The 14,165-nt window shown below is 33.9% G+C and overlaps 1 pseudogene; it reads left to right on the top strand.

Annotated features, from left to right (window-relative positions):
• Positions 1 to 2,489: 2,489 nt before the first annotated feature.
• On the top strand, positions 2,490 to 5,433 carry LOC132720450 (zinc finger protein 862-like; annotated as a pseudogene).
• The last annotated feature ends 8,732 nt before the right edge of the window (positions 5,434 to 14,165 follow it).

The following is a 14,165-nucleotide window of genomic DNA, read 5'->3' as shown; positions in this document are numbered from 1 at the left end:
AATTTTCCTTACACAATTAATGCAATTAAAAAGAAATTGTACATGATTTATCAGCAGCCCTAGTACTTGCGCATATTATACAGGTTTTCCTGTTGAATATATTAGGGTTGAAAAAGTGTTGTGTGGCAGCTGTAAAAAGTTGCCATGTACTTCACTTCAGTGTTGTTATATTTTTCTGGTCCTTCGGGATCATTGATGCCAGCACTATTAAGTGTTGAAAATTGAGTACCGCTCAAGCCGATGCTAGGGTGCGTGTGGGATGTTGCACTTATTCCTTATCCCTCATGTATAGACTCAATCAAACTGAGTCTGCAATTTTCAAGTAATTTTGTTGTGATTAATAATTCCGAGGGATCATTTTGTTTCAAATTTTTTATACTTCACAACAGCAGGTGTCAAGTGATATGTGGCAGCTGTAAAAAGTTGCCCTGTACTTCACTTCAGTGTTGTTATATTTTTCTGGTCGTCCGGGTTTCATTGATGGCAGCACTATTAAGTGTTGAGAATTGAGTAACACTCAAGCAGATGCTAAGGGGCGGGAGGGATGTTGCACTTATTCATTATCCCTCGTGAACAGACTCAATCCCACCGAGTCTGCAATTTTCAAGTAATTTTGTTGTGATTAATGCTTCCGAGGGATCACTTTTCCAGATTTTTGAAATATGGCCATTGAATAGAAAATGAGTTTTGACCTGTTTATGACATCAAGCGATACATGTGACCACTGATCATTCTTGTGCGGAAATTATACTGTGCCTATTGTTCCGAGGACTGTTGTAACTTAAGAAACACTTTAATTACAGAAGTAATAGCTTGCTTCAAATGATGGCAGAAACAGTCACTACATGAAATATTCGAGAATTTTAGTGAAGTAAACTTAACGTACTCTTAGCATATTTATGAAATTACTTGTATTATACAGTGTTCGTTCTTTAATTCATATGTACTAGTTTGTTAAAGGGTACATATATTATCGTATATTATTTTTTCAAGGCCAAGTCTTAGAATACTGACCAGTGCCCAACCTATTTATATCATATAGTGATTCACAACATCTCTATCACAGATTAACTTTACATATATAAAGTCACAGATTATACTATATCATAAGTACAATGTATATAGGAAAATAATTGATATATTGGAAAAAGTACTTTTCTATATATTCCAACACATAAAATATATATATATATATAAGAAACAAGTAAACAAAATTTAGATTGTCATGCATTAAAGGAACATGACAAAGTTATTTTACAAGTGTCTACTTGTGATTCAATGCTGGTAAACTTTTGTTTACTGAGAAATCCATTTAGCACATCTTTCACTATCATCGTTACCTTAATAATTAGAAACCGCTAGTGAGAATTGAGCCCATATAATATGTAATCTTCGACCGCCCCCGTTGTCGAGAGGTTAGAGTCGATGACTTCTAATCCAGTTACCTTTAATTCGAGACATTTTGATACTTGCATCACTAAGTGATGGTATATGCCATTATCAGTTAACGTTTTCTTATTGCTGAAAATACTGTATAACTTAGTGATATATGTTTTATATGATATTGACTTTGACCATTTGACTGTATTGTATGCTTATTTGTTATACGTACTGTGTAGGCATGGACATTTTGACCGAATGTACTTTGTTTATGAAAAAACTTGAATAATTAACTACTCTAAAGCAATTTAGTTTATTTCAAATTATAGAAACGAGGTCTAGTCTATGTTGGCCATTCCCCGTGGGTCATAGATTTTCCTTAATGTTCATGAAAATTTCCATACGAACATTGATTTTTTACTGAGCAACCCTAAACTTCATAGCAACCAGTGACAACCATAGCAACCATTTACTTTCGATAGCAACCACTGACTTCCAAAGCGACCATGAACTTTTCATAGCAACAAATGACTTCCATAGCAGCCATTGGCAATTAATAGCAACTACTGATATCTGGAGCAACTTTTGACTTTCCTTAGAAACTAGTGACTACAATAGCAACAATTGACTTTTAACCTTTTGAACTTTCTCCAGGACATAACTCTGAAACTACAAAAGATATCAACAAGATATGTAGATAGATCATATTGAGTAGAAAAGCAGTACATACTTACCATAATTTTCTGCTTGATTTCATTTGTTAATTTTATACTGGTTTCTTGTCCACAATGTAACTTCAATAGTATAAAATAGAGTAAAAAAGAATCCCTAAAGAAAGCCCAACACGACAATATTGAATTTTGAAACATCCACAGGTGTTCATACGGTGGTTATCATGACACCTTCAATGTGACACAGTAGTGTCATTACATGAAAAGCGGCGTATGGTCCCAACGTTAAAGAACGCGTGTTCTCTAAACGAGAAAACAATGAGCGGAACTAAATTAAATGGGATTTTGAAATGGGATCTGAGGTTATAACGCCTGCGTATCACAAACAAGACGTCAAAAGACATTTGAAAAGCAGGCAATATATCCTAAGGGCAGGGGTGCGGAATTACTATGCCCGACTTGCCCGACTCGGGACTTTTTGCCGGCGGACAAGTAGATTTTCACGTAGCGGTTGTCCGCGGGCAAGTGAATTTCTGAGCCAGAAAATTAAAGCAAAATGCCAAAATTCTTACATAAAATTGATAACGAACGTTAATTTTTATCCCAATAATGTTTAATCCGTATTTAATATGCGTAAAATTAAATTATAAACTACCTCCCGCAGCATGAATAAATCGATGTAAATAAATGCTATTTTCCCCCGTATGAGGCCTCTCGCTATTCTTGGAATAGGTCGTATCGAGGCAACCAACCGGTGCTTTAGTAAATAATGCCCATTGTGAAGGTCGCGTTGTAAAGTTATTTTGGTACGAAATGGACAAATTTGTCGTTCGTTCTGGTGGTGCAAAGCTGCCTGAAACACCCAAAGAACCAGAAAAGCGTAAATCTAAAGCCCAAAGAGACAAGGAATATGACCGTAAACGCATGCGTGTGTTTAAAGATAGCTGGTTTAACGATTTTTCTTGGCTAAGAAAGGAAGATCATTCGAACAAACTTTTTTGTCATATTTGTAGAATGTTCCCGCAAACGGCGGATACGACCTCGGCTCTGTACGTAGGGAAGACTGCCGCCACATTAATAAGAAAGGACACTCTTTCATCTCATCAAATATCATCTAAACATATTTCATGTGTGTCCAAGTCCGAGTTCAAGCAAAAACCAAGTAAACAAGGACCCATACAAAAGTCTATATCTAAAGTTGAAATGCATGAAATAGAGAGATACAAAAAGCTGTTTAATACTGCTTATGCTGTTATAAAGCACAATCGCCCTTACAGTGACTATCCTTTTCTCTGTGAAGTGCAAAAGAAAAATGGGGCTGAATTAGGAAATGACCACTTATCTAGAGATACCTGTGTAGTATTCCAGAATTCCATTTCAAATGTACTATTAAATGAAACAAAAGCAAACTTAAAAAATGTTAGGTACTTTTCTATCATGAGTGACTCAAGCACTGACTCTTCTGTAATAGATCAGGAAGGCATTTTGTTACGCTATGTACACCCTGAAACATATGAGCCGGTTACATCCATTGCCAGTATTGAGAATCTAGAAAATGCAAGGGCTGACGGTGTTGTTGATGCTATTAAAAGGGGTTTATTGAAGTGCAACATTGATATTGATAATCTGTCTAATGAAAATTCAAAATTGGTGTGTGTAAATCTTGATGGAGCTGCAGTTAATTTAGGTGCAAAGAATGGTGTTGCGAAAAAGCTGAGTGATGCAGTTGATAACAATGTTATTGTAACACACTGTGTGGCACATAAACTTGAACTAGGTGTCTTAGATGCAGTTAAGCAAGTGGGGTATTTGAAAAAAATTTGAGGAAACTCTTAAGAGAATCTGTAAATTTTATTCTTTTTCTCCCAAGAGGAGAGAAGAATTGAAAAAGCTTTCTTCTTTTCTTGATGAAAGCTTAAAGATGCACACTGAAATTAAGGCAATTAGGTGGGTTTCTTCCAAGCTGCGTGCATTAGAAGCAGTCTGTCAGGATATTAATGTCACAGTCACACACATGGAGCAAATTCTTGAAACATCTAATAGGGCAGATGAGCTAGGACAAGCTAAAGCAATTTTAACTGATCTTAAAAGTGTAAAATTTGTTAAATACATTTATGTCATGCTAGATGTGCTAACAGCCATAACCAAAACTTCAGTCTTGTTTCAAAATAAAGATTTGTTGATGTTTGAGGTGAAGGAAGCTGTAGATACATTGTACATGTGTTTGCATGCAATGACCAATGAACCAGGTGAACACTTGTCCAAATTCTACAGCTTGTATGATCCTGAAACATCCCTGTTTGATGGTAAATTTAAACTGAATGGGTCTCTTAGTGACTTCAAAGATGACAATGACATTCACTGTTTATTTGATAAAATCAGTCAATATGTTCTAGAAAGATTTAAGGATCTTGAGAACCCTCCATTGAGTCTGTACAGGGTATTTGACTTCAGAAACTGGCCAAGTTCACTTACTGAGCTTAGCACATATGGTTGTAAGGAAATTAAACAGCTGTGTGAGCACTGTAATGATTTGTTAACAGAGGAAGAGGTTCTCTCTATTCCAAGTGAATCGCAGACTCTTAAAGTTCAGGTATCCTTGCAAAGAACTTATCACCCCCTTGCAGTATATACATCCATACTGCAAAGAAAGGAAGATTCTGTTAAACACATCAGTGCTTTGCTGCAGATTTTGCTCACAATTTCTCCCTCCACTGCTGCCTGTGAGAGGCTTTTTTCTCAAAGGAATCTTATCAAGAGCCCTCTTAGAACTCGCCTTACCCAAGAAAACCTGCAGAGTCAAATGAGAATTGTTGTCTCTGGTCCAGATTTCTCCATGTTTGACCCTTTACCTTCTGTTGAAGAATGGCTTAAGTCTGGTCATAGACACATACGTCATAAGCCACCACAAAAATCAGCCACTTTGACCTCTGAAAGCATAGCCTCCACATCTACCCAGGCAACTATTGAGATGGATAGCATACAGCCCATGTTAAGTGAAATTGTGAAAACCCTAGGTGGGGAAGACATTGCAAGGGAAAAACTGAAAAATTTGACTGATAACCCAACTAACGCCTGTGCCTTAATGTAACCCAGGATGTGTTTAACAGAATGTTCTAGTCTATAGCATGTTTACCATGATTCTATTGACAATATGTTCACATACACAATAAAACAGTTCTGTTTAAATAATGTTTGCTTTCAACTCTTGTATAATTGTTCATTTATAACTGTACAAACATGGTAGTAGTTATGAAAATGTTTAGAAAAAATGTTTGTCTAATAAAGCCATTGAAATAAACCTGTTTTTCACTGTTTATTTGGGCAAGTCAACTTCAGCTGCGGACAAGTAGAAATTTCAGTCCAACTTGTCCGTGGGCAAGTGGAAAATCAAATTTCCACACCCCTGTAAGGGTGATTAAACAGTATTCAAGTAGGGATACTGGAACCCCCCAAGTTGAAATGGCCGAAAACAAGAAACAAGAAAGTACCACATAATATGTATACACAACAATAATGTCATGCTGAACGATCTTCAAGGATCGTAAATATAACCACCCTCACCGCTGTTGGTTTGAATCTCGACTCTTTCATGTTAGGAAGCAGTCCAGCTAGCTTACGGAACGTCCGTGGTTCTACTCAGGTGCCTGTTTGTGCACGAAAGGCACTTGAGGTCTTCCTCCACCAGTAAAGCTGAAACGTCGCAATATTTAATAAACTGAGTCGGTGTGATGTAAACACTAATCAAACAAATAAACAGACATATATGCATAGCATAGAAATCAATTTCTACTTTCTTGTTTATAATATTTTAATTATCTACTTTGGATAAAGTATTGATTTTCATTATTTAATGCATATAGTAAAAACTTAACCAAATATTCTTCTCTAAAATGACAAGTGCTAAAGCTTAGTTTTTTTACATGAAATATTATTTAGTTGACCTCTAAAAAGTTTGTTTAAATTATAGCTCTTGTGTCAAAATTTGCCCCTTCCCATGGGATCATTGGTTTTCCTTATAGCAAAAATATCTTCTTCTATTATACTATAGAGGCACATCTGCGGATGTTTCAAAATTCTAAATTTTACCAGTTCATGTTAAAATGTTGAATTCTGCTTAAGCCGGTGCTAGGGGGCGTGGACGGTAGTTTGCACTTGACAGTACCGTCCATGAACAGGCTCAATCAAACCGAGCCTGCAACATTTTCAATTTTGCCGCGTTGGACTTTCTTTAGGGATTCTTATTTCACTCTATTATAAGCTTAGATATTTAGTATGATACATTACCCGGTGGACCTCTACAAAAATTTGGCCCACCCCGGGGAACATAAATTTTTCTTTTACATGTATGTATATAATAATAATAAAACCGCCTCTGTGGTTAGAGTCGATGACTTCTTATCCAGTTACCCCTCTGGCGTGGGTTCGATCCCCGGGATATGCTTTGGTAGTTTAACATGAGGAAGGTAGTCTAGTACTGGTGTAACCCTCCAGGAACGATCGTTAGGAAACTACCCGCCTATATGACTGAAATACTGTTGGGAAAAGGCGTAAAATGAAACAAACAAACAAACAATATATAATATAAAACCTAAAAACAAATTTCTTATCTTAATCTACCAAAACTAATGTTTTCCATAGCAACGCGTGGCTACATTCCGTTTTTGTTGGGGGTCCTCCTGGGCTCCTTGCCGCTGATTCATGTGGGGGTTACGTTCATTGAACGACGCCTTTCCTTGTTGATCTTGTTTATCATATTTTATAGCAGTCATTGTCTTTTCATAGCAAACTATAAATTTTTAAAGCAACCAGTGACTTCCTTACAAACCTTAAATAACTTCCCTTAGCAACATATAAATCGACCTTTGATATTCATAGCAGACACTGGCTTCCAAGGACACCATTTATTTTGTATAACTACCCACAAACGATCATCTTCTTTGACTTGAAACTTTTATTAGAGAAGCCTTTGTAAATAAACAACACTTGGTATCAATTTTCTTTGATCTTGTGAAGGCTTACGATACTACTTAGAAATATGGTATCCTAAAAGATCTAAAGGATGCTGGACTTAAATTTCAATTTTGCCGTGTTGGGCTTTCTTAAGGGATTCTGTATTTATCTATTTTTTTAAAGGCAGACCTCCTCTTTTCATTTCTGGATTTCTAAACGATAGACACTTATCAATTTTTTCTCAGGACCATTAACTATAACAAGGTGTTCCTCCATGAAGCATACTTTCTGTTACACTTTTTCCCCTTAAAATAAATAATATTGCTAGCGCTCTTACACCAGGCATAGATTGTTCTCTATATGTAGACGATTTTTATATCTGCTATCGGTAGAAAATTATAAGAACAATTGAAATAGACAAAAACAGAATCCCTAAAGAAAGTCAAACACAACAAAATTGAAAATGCTGCATAATCGGTTTGATTGAGCCTGTTCATGGACGGTACTGGAAAGTGCAAATTACCGTCCACGCCCCCTAGCACCGGCTTAAGCAGAATTCAACAGTTAACACGAAAATGGTGCAACTTCAACAAAAGTTAGAAAAAATTCAAAAGTGAGCAACGGAAAATGGTTTTAAATTTTCAAAGTCAAAAACTTCATGTGCTCATTTCTGTTGATTATGGAAACATCATAATGACCCCGAAATTTACATATCTGGTTTTAAAATTCCAGTAATTGATGAAGCTAAGTTTTTAGGAAATATATTTTATAAAAAACTTTTTTTATACCACATATTAAACATTTGAAAACTAAATGTCTAAAAGCTTTAAATTTACTTAAGGTTTTATCAAGTACAAATAAGGGATCAAATTCTTCCACATTACTGAAATTATACAGAAGTCTTATCCGATCAAAATTAGATAATTATGTTTCTGTAGTATATGGGTCTGCAATGAAATCATATCTTCAAATGCTAGATAGCATACATCACCAGGGTTTACGATTCGCTTTAGGTGCTTTTCGCATTGCTGGGTCATGTGGGGGTTGCGTTCATTGAACGCCGCCTTTCCTTGTTGATCTTGTTTATCATATTCTATATGCGGAAACTGGGGAACCGTCTCTTCATCTACGTCAAAAAAGCTATCACTTCAATATGCAACAAGAATTTGTAACAGATTTACCAACGTCCCTCGCCTCGGGGAAGTTTTATATGAAGCATATTTCAAAAGATTGAGGTATGGATCTCAGGACTTTCAGTCCAAAATTATGATCAATGCTAGATCTGCAAATGCAACAATAAATTTATTAAAGAAATAAAATGAAACACAGAATTTAAAAATTATCTTGTTAAGCTTTGACCTGAGTGTGACCTTGACCTTGGAAGAAGGGGTGCAGGTGTTGTGCATGAGATATCGTCTTATAATTGTAACTATCTGTGCCAAGTATTTTCAAAATCACTTGAACTAAGAGGAAGTTATGGATCAGACACAAAATATACCATATAACAGACTATGTTAATCTTTTACCTCTAGTGTGACCTTGGAGGTAGGGACCCATGTTTTTCGCCTGACATATCGTCTTATTACTGTGATTATTTGTGAAAAGTATTTTTTAAAATCCCTTGATCTATGAACGGGACACAAAATATACAATATAACAGACTCTGTTAACCTTGACCTCTAAGTGTGACCTTGACCTTTGAGGTAGGGGTGCAGGTGTTGCGCATGACACATCGTCTTATTATAGTGACTATTTGTGACAAATATTTACAAAATCCTTTGATCTATGAAAAAGTTATGGACCGGACACAAAATATACCCTGTAACAGACACTGTTAATCTTTGGCCTCAAAGTGTGACCTTGACCTTGGAGGTAGGTGACCAGTTGTTGCGGATGACACATTGTCTCATTATTGTGAACAATTGTGGCAAGTATTTACAAAAACCCTTCAAAGAGGAGAAAGTAATGGACCGGACACGACATAAACCCTCACATAGACATTGTGGACCTTGAATGAGCAAGTGCGACCTTGGGCCTGGAGGTAGGGGTCTGGTTGTTGCGCATGACACATTGTCTTATTATAACAAACATTTGTGCCATGTTATTTCAGATTCCTTTGATAAATGACAAAGTTATTGACCGGACACGAAAGTGTGACGGACGGACAGACGGACGGAGCCTATTTCTATATCCCCCGATTTTCTTCGAATAGGCGGGGGACAACTAGAATTTCATCTAATAGCAAATATCCAGCTTAAAATATTATTTTCAATCCAATTTACACTGAAAAATTTGTAAATAAACAAAAGGAAATTAAAGCATTAGGCCTTCGTTTAAAAGATTATTTAGATAAACTTAAAATTAATCCAGACAGTATCCTTCAAAATGACGAGGAGAATGTTTCACCTTGGACTTACAATTCCCCGAAAATTAAAATTAACCTTTCAAATTTAAAAAAGTCATAAAATTCACCTGAACATTCAAAGAGAAGTTTCTAGAAATTAAGGAAAAACATGAAAATTTTATACATATCTATACGGACGGTTCAAAAGAATGTTGCAAAGTAGGTGCAGCTTTTTTGGAAAAATTTTTACATTTTAGTTGGGGTTATAAAAATGATAAATTTTTTTACCTAACCCAAAAATATAATTTTACATTGTCAACTAGTCGCATCCCCCATGAAAAATTTGTAATATTTCTCTTTCTTTTTTTAAAAATCTTTAAAAAAATTGATTATCAATTCAAAAATTCTTTTACGATTTCATATAATTAAAAACCCCAATTGTTAAATTATTTAAATTCAAGTCATTAAGTATAAGGGAAAAAAAAAATAGTTTTTTTAAGTTAAACAATCATTAAATTTTTCAACAAAATATATTTTCCCCTTTTTGTGTTTTTAACCGGCTATAAAAAATCATTCATCTGAAGGGAAAGCAATTTGGGACAATCCCGTTTTTATGACTTAAAACAAAAACCCTGTTTATTTCCCATTCTATTTGTCAAACCGCCAGGATCCAATTTTTGTTCAAATGAACGAATGGAACACTAAAATTACCCACTGATTATCTCCTCACGAAAATGGCAACCATTTTCTGTGTAGCTTGAATGAAAATTTTACTGTCAAAGCATTTTCTTCTTGAATGTCATGATTTTTCCACAGGCCCGCCAATAGGATTTATTTATGATGTAAAATAGACTTCATCAAAAGAAACTTTTAATCACAATCCAATCACAAAAACATTAATTTTTTAAACGAGATAAACTTGTACTCTATGATCTAATTAACTCATTTTATTGTCATTTACAAACCTATTACTTATAACATTTTAAGCCTATTATATTCGGCAGGATATGGCCAGTTATGTGTTTGGACGTGCCGTCAAAAACCCCAAAAAAAATGGTTTTCGGGGCCCACCAACACATTAGTAATAAAGTTTTCAAAAAAAGTTAATGTTATGGTACAGTGGAATTAGACAGAATAAAAAATGACGTGAATCAAGCTAAAGTCCTAATTTTTAAAATTTAATTTAAAAAAATTACCCTGGTAAATTTTTAAAAAAGAATAAAATTTTTTTTTTGTAAGTATCTCAAGAATGATTTCAGGGGATTATCAAAAAAAAAATACATTTATTATGATATAATACGATTGTTTTTTTGTTTGTTTTTTTTGGTTTTAAAACCAAAACCTTAAACGGGCCAACCCCGGCGATAACAAAGAATTTTAAAGGGATTAAAAAGGTAAAAGACTTTTACTTTGGGTTTTTAAAAATGCCTCGTACTTAAGAGAATACTTGTTTAAGCGGCAATTCATCCCTTTGGGGTTTAAACAATATAAAAATTACCCATAAAATACAAGTCGAGTAAAACCACTTTAATAATAGTAAAAACAGAAAGGGACGGCATTTGAATCTTAAAAAAGAGAAATTAAAATTCTTTAAAAACCCACTTAAATATTTTAAAAAACTATTGCAGATAGTGAGCTTTAAAAATTTGTTTAAATTTTCGGTCTCGAATCAAAATTTTCTTTTGAAACCCACGGACGGAATAGAATTAAAGAAAAGTGACACTTTGTGATTGATATTAAGGCCCAAAAACATTATTTTTTAAAAGCTCCTTTCAAAAGATAAAAGGTAAATTTTACCAATAAATTAAATTTCGATTTTTAAAAATTTAAGCTGGTTCTTTGGATGCCCCCTTTCTTGTCGTCTTTTTTATATTTTTTAATATTTTTGATAATATAAATCATTAAAATTAAAGCAATTTCTATTTTTTGTAAACCTAATTTTAAAATTTTAAAAAAATTTATAAATTTAAAAGCTTTTAGTAAAAAAAGTGAAAAAATAAAAAATTAATCTTACATAATTTTTTACATTTTTTTTTTTGTTTGTTTTTTAAAAACTACCTAAGGATTATGTACTAGTTTCAAACTTTATTACGGTCTCCCCCAAATGGCCACAACGTATTACTTATACACCTTTGTCAAACTTTTATCTGGTTTTATCTATTATTATTATTTTCCTCCTACTGTACTTATGCACCTGAGAGTATGTTCTGTTCTGTTCTGGTTACATGATATCACAATGAATGATTCAGTGAGGAATGGGAAAGCATCATAACATAATGTCAATAATATCACAATGAATGATTTCCGGCATATGCTCTCACAAACAACACCATTACATTTATTGATTGATTCATTGTAATATACGATTGTTTGTTGTTTGTTTGGGTTTTAACGGCACAAAGATACATAACTGGCCATTCCGCACCGAACACTTTTATTGTTAACATAAAGTCTCCTGTCCCCTTCCCCTTTGTGGGCCTATTTTTATTTTCTTTGAATTCCTAATCAGTTACAAATTAATTATCATTTAATGATTAACCTGTCCATGCTCTGTCTTGCCCTGTCCTAGTTTTTGTTTGGGTCCCCCTGGCTCCTGCCATTGGTTCTTGTTTGCTGGGTCATTGGGGTTTGCTTCATTGAACGCCGCCTTTCCTTGTTAATCTTGTTTATCATATTTATAAGAATATTAAATGATTGAGATAGAGTAAAATCTTTTTCAACGTGGTTACATAATCACAATGAATGATCATGAGAATTAAGCACGATAACATACATGTAATAAAAAAATTTAATAAACAATAAATCCTATCCATTTATATTAGTTTTTTGCATCCAAAATAACAAAAACAGAGTGTTTTTTACTTTTTTTCTCATTTTCCCCGTGAAACTAGTTTATTTGCCTGCCATGATGTTATGAAATACTTCGATTATAATTTATAAATATTTAATTAATACCGTAATAAATTTTTTTTACTCCCTTTCCTCATTTTAATTTTAATAAAAACAACAATGAAACGCATTGACACATAAAACGTTCTGCATTTTTAAAATATAGCCAGGTAAAATTTAATTTTTTGTTTTAAATTTCCCAAATTTCCCCTAATAAATGTAGAAAGTAATTTGTCTTGTTTTGAAAGTTTACAAGTTTTGGCTTTTTTCAGTTTTTGGTTCTAAAACGAAAAAGTGTTTTGGTTTTAAACAGCATTTAAACTTTTTGAGCCTCGGGGGGTAATAGGCTTTAAAAAGAAGCCCAAAAAAGAAACAACTAATTTACATATCTTTAAAATATGAAAGAGCCATACTTTTGTTGATTTTCCTTTTCTATCATTGTCAAGTATAAGACACAACATGCCCAAAAAAACCATAAATCATGAGTATTTTTAACAATGAATAATTCTCATAAAAAATTTCTTAAGGGTAAAGGGGAGTAAAAACGAAAAAGGTAAAAACACGGTAAAAAAGGCGATGTTCGAGTTTTTTTAAAATAAGAAAATAAAGAATCATAAAGATGCCACAAAACCGACAAAATTCAAAATTGGTGCTGACTCGGTTTGATTGGGTTTTGGAAAGTCAAATTACTGTCAACCCCCTTTACCACCGGGTTTAAGCATATTAACGTTAAGAACACCGCCTCCGGGTCGAGGGTCTAGAACGATGACTTCTAATCCAGTAACCTCTCTGGCGTGGGTTCGATCCCGGGAATGCTTTGGTAGTTTAGCACGGAGGAAGGTAGCTATACTTGGTGTAATTTCCAGGAACGATGGTTTAGCGAAACTACCAGCCTATATGACTGAAATACTGTTGGGAAAAAAGCGTAAAATAAACAAGAAAAAACCAAACAACATTTAAATATTAATGAAGTATTATTCTTATTCATATAGCATATGGTGCTGCAATTGGGGGCCTATTGAAAATCTCTTGTATAAAGCTTTGGACAATTTGCCGCTATTTAATTTTTTCTTGTAGTACAGGAAACTACCACTCCAAAGCTCTGCTGTAGCCGGTGATATGGCGTTGGGATTCCAGTTTATTATTAAACAATTGAAAGTGTTGGTTAACTTTCGCGTCGTAAATTGTTCAAATATGAATCAAAAAACAGAGTTAAATTTCAAGACATCAAAATACTGTTATAACCTTGTAAGTATGAAATTGCTTGCAACTGGCTTATTTTAGGATTATAAAACCCTCTTTATAAAATTTTCAATTTTGTATTCAAAATGTAATTTTTTTTGAGGCAAATAATACTTACCTGATAAATATACTATAGAATCATTCCCGCGAAATGACCGAAAACTCGCTGTAATTTGGTTTGGTACGTTCCGATACGGAATTTATCCTAACCGGAAATTTAAAAACCACGTGGAGTTTAGCAAACATTTACATTTCACTTTTTAGCGCCACAATAGTGCGTACCTAATTTTACAATTACAGAGGGGAGGAGGGAGGGTGTTATATTTATCAGTAATGTAAATTTACTCAAAATTACAATTTGAATACAAATTAAAATTTTTTTATCATAAATTAGGCCACTTACCTGATAAATATACTATAGAATCTGTCTGATCCCCAACAGTGTCTAAACGGAGAGGAGGGTCTTCACTATGTTAACACTTTTTTATATTATGTTTTTTTAACAAAGACTTTACAAAATTTCTAATCTGTTTAAACCCATATAAAACAGTTCTTTTAAACCATAAAAAACTAGTTTTTTTTACAAAGGAATGTACATTTAGGTATTCGTAATTCACTAAACTGTTGTATTATCAATAATTGTCCAATTCCTATGTACACATTCTGTATACATGATAAAATAATGA

The sequence above is a fragment of the Ruditapes philippinarum genome, unplaced genomic scaffold, assembly GCF_026571515.1.
Source record: "Ruditapes philippinarum isolate M1 unplaced genomic scaffold, ASM2657151v2 ctg2902_1_1_1_1, whole genome shotgun sequence".
In the NCBI taxonomy this organism is placed as follows: Eukaryota; Metazoa; Mollusca; class Bivalvia; order Venerida; family Veneridae; genus Ruditapes; species Ruditapes philippinarum.
Note: the sequence above shows the minus strand (reverse complement) of the source record. Positions and strands in the feature narration are given on the sequence as shown.